The sequence below is a fragment of the Corvus brachyrhynchos genome, unplaced genomic scaffold (assembly GCF_000691975.1).
Source record: "Corvus brachyrhynchos isolate BGI_N302 unplaced genomic scaffold, ASM69197v1 scaffold30, whole genome shotgun sequence".
In the NCBI taxonomy this organism is placed as follows: Eukaryota; Metazoa; Chordata; class Aves; order Passeriformes; family Corvidae; genus Corvus; species Corvus brachyrhynchos.
In genome coordinates this window covers 38017-41733 of record NW_008235742.1, presented here as the reverse complement: position 1 = coordinate 41733, position 3717 = coordinate 38017, and positions in this window count along the sequence as shown.

The window sequence follows — 3717 nt, the reverse complement described above, 5'->3', positions numbered from 1 at the left end:
CAACCAGGATTTTTTTGGGGAATAAAAAAGGGAAAAGGGATGAGGCCCTAAAAGGATCCCGGCTTCCTTTGGGATGGGCAGGGAGGGAAGCCTTGGAAAGGTTTTGATGCCAAAACCTGATGGATTTGGGATAAAAAAAAAGGGAGAATCTCTGCCTGGGAATGCTCAGGGAGCAGCGATTCATCCCAAAATTCCCAGATTTGCCCGAATTCCCTGTTTTCCTTTAGGGGGAGGAACACAGAAATCCTGTGGGAGTCCCTCTTTTTGGGGGAAAAAACCTGGGAATCTTGAGGAAAGGCCTCTTGATTTAGGGGAAAGCACGGGAATCCTCTGGAATGTTCCCTCTTTTGGGGGGAATCCTCTGGAAAGGCCTCACCTTTTGGGGGTATCCTGTGGGAAAGTCAAACTTTCAGGGAAAAATAGGGGAATCTTGTGGCAAGGCCCCTCCTTTTGGGGGAAACGTGGGAATCCTGTGGAAAAGGCCCCTCCTTTTGGGGGGAATCCTGTGGAAAAGTCGAACTTTTGGGGGAAAAATATGGGAATCTTGTGCAAAGGCCTCTCGTTTGGGGGAAACAAAGGAATCCTGGAGAAAGGATTTGGGGGAATCCTGTGGGAAAGGCCCCTCTTTTTTGGGAAATCCTGTGGGAAAGCCCCTCCTTTGGGGGGAAAATTCCCTTCCCTTTCCTTCCCCTTTCCCCTTTTCCCCTTTTCCCCCTTTCCCCTTTCCCCTTTTCCCCTTTCCCCTTTTCCCCTTTCCCTTTCCCCTTTCCCTTTCCCCTTTCCCCTTTCCCTTTTCCCCTTCCCCTTTCCTCTTTCCCCTTCCCCTTTCCCCTTTCCCCTTCCCCTTCCTCCCTCCCGTCCTTCCTTTTCCCCTTTTCTCCTTTTCCCCTTTTCCCCTTTTCCCTTTTCCCCTTTTCCCCCTTTCCCTCTTTTCCCCTTTTCCCCTTTCCCTTTTTCCCCCTTTCCCCTTTTCCCCTTTCCCCTTTTCCCCTTCTCCCCTTTCCCTTTTTCCCCTTTCCCCTTTTCCCCTTTCCCCTTTCCCCCTTTTTCCCCTTTCCCCTTTTCCCCTTTTCCCTCCCGTTTTCCCATCCCGGGGTCACTCGTTTATCCCAAAAGAATGGGAATTTAGGAGTTTTCCGCTCCCCGGCGCTGCCGCGTTGTCCCCACACGGTGGCAATGTCAGCCCGGCTGCTCCCAAAAACAGGTGGAATTTTTCCTTGGAGGAGATTCAGGTTGGATTTTAGGGAAAATTCCTATAATTGCCTTATTCCAATATTCCGATATTCGGATATTCCCATATTCCTCATATTCGGATATTCCAATATTTCCATATTCCCACATTCTCATATTCGGATATTCCAATATTCCAATATTTTGATATTCGGATATTCCCATATTCCCATATTCGGATATTCCAATATTCCGATATTCCCATATCCCAATATTCCGATATCCCAATATTCCAATATTCAGATATTCAGGTTTCAGGTTTCAGGTTCAGGTTGGATTTTAGGGAAAATTCCTATAAATTCCTCATTCCAATATTCCGATATCCGGATATTCCAATATTCCAATATTCAGATATTCAGGTTTCAGGTCCAGGTTGGATTTTAGGGAAAATTTAGGCCTTGGAAGGGCAGCGGTGGAGGGAGAATTCCCGGGAATGTTTCAAAACCGTGCGGATGTGACACTTGGGCATTGGGAAAGGCTCGGGGCTCTTGGAGGGCTTTTCCAAGGTAAAAATTCCATGATTCCCCCATTCCAAGGCAATAATTCCATGACTCCACAATTCCAAAGCAATAATTCCCTGATTCCCCGATTCCAGGGTAAGAATTCCACGATTCCAAGGCAATAATTCCATGATTCCCAGATTCCAAGGCAATAATTCCATGACTCCACAATTCCAAAGCAATAATTCCCTGATTCCCCGATTCCAGGGTAAGAATTCCCTGATTCCCCGATTCCAGGGCAATAATTCCATGACTCTACGATTCCAGGGCAATAATTCTGTAATTCCACGATTCCAAGGCAATAATTCCCTGATTCCCAGATTCCAAGGCAATAATTCCATGACTCCACAATTCCAAAGCAATAATTCCATGCTTTCCCGATTCCAGGGTAAGAATTCCCTGATTCCCCCATTCCAAGGCAATAATTCCCTGATTCCACGATTCCAGGGTAAGAATTCCATGATTCCCCCATTCCAGGGCAATAATTCCCTGATTCCCCCATTCCAGGGCAAGAATTCCATGATTCCCTGGAGCCTTCCGTGCCAGGGAAGGGGTGACGGTGGCAGGAGTCACACGGGGGTGACCCTGGGGGGTCTCTCCCACCCCATTCCCAATTCCGGAGCTGCAGCTGGAGCGGTGGGAATTTCCTGCTGGATCAGCTCCAAGGCCGGGATCCCCTTGGAATGAACCGGGAGCTGCTCCTGGAGCTTCCTCCAGCTCCTGGAGGGTCCCGTGAGCAGCGCCCGCAGCAAATCCCTGCGGAATCCGGAGGGGAGAAATCCTGGAGAGCCTCAGCCAGGTGGGATCTGCCCTGTGCGGCCGTTCCCAGGTGATTCCTGAGTGGAGAGGATCGGGATTCCAAAGGGTTTTCCCATCCTGGATCGGGATAAAAAGATGATTGATTATTTTATTTTAATTTATTTTAATTTATTTTATTTTATTTTATTATTTTATTTTATTATTTTATTTTCTATTTTATTTTATTTTATTATTTTATTTTATTTTATTATTTTATGGTTTGGGGTTTTTTACTTTATTTTATTTTATTTTATTTTTATTTTATTTTATTTTATTTTATTTTATTTTATTTTATTATTTTATGGTTTGGGGTTTTTTACTTTATTTTATTATTTTATGTTCTTTTCTTTTATTTCATTTCATTTTGTTTTACTTCTAAATCCTTTTTTAGATTTTAATTTTATTTATTTTTTTATTTCTATTTCGTAATTTTATTTTAGTTCTTATTTTCTTTTGAAAATTTATTTATTTATTTATACATGCATTATTTTTATTTATTCATTCATTCATTATTTTTATTTATTTTTATTTATTTGTTTGTTTTAATTTCTTTGAATTCCTTTGAATTTCTTTTCTTATTTTCGTTATTTATTTATTTCATAATCCCATGGAAAATCCACACCCCTGCCCGATAACTTGGATTTAACTCAGATTTAATCTTCCCATTTTTCCCCCGTAAATTAAATCATGGAATCGAATCCATTAAAGTTTAAGAGACCTAAAATTCCCCCTAAAATTCCGCTCCACCCTTTTTCCCTTCACCGGGAATTTTCTCCGCTCCGATTATTCCCAGCACAACAGATCCCAGCCCGGCTGGAATTTTGCCACGGGAATAATTTTGAACGCAAACGAGCCGGGGGGGCGCGGGGGAGCCGATGCCAAAGGCTCGGGAAGCTCCCGAGAAGATCCCGATTCCAAGGATGAGCAGCCCGTGGATTTCTCTCCCTCTGGATTCCAGCCGGTCCCGTTCCCATGGGATAATTTTTGGGATGTTCCTGCTGTAGGAAAGGAACCGACCCCAGGCTGCCTCCAGCCTTCCCAGCCCATTCCCTGCTCCCTTCCTGGGAAAAGGAGGATTTTTGGGAGCAGGAGGGGTCAGGGTGGAGACCACAGTGGGGATTTTTGGGATCGTGCCTGGATTTGGGATTTGATGAGGTGTCCTGAGTTCCTGGGATCGGGGGGGGGGGTG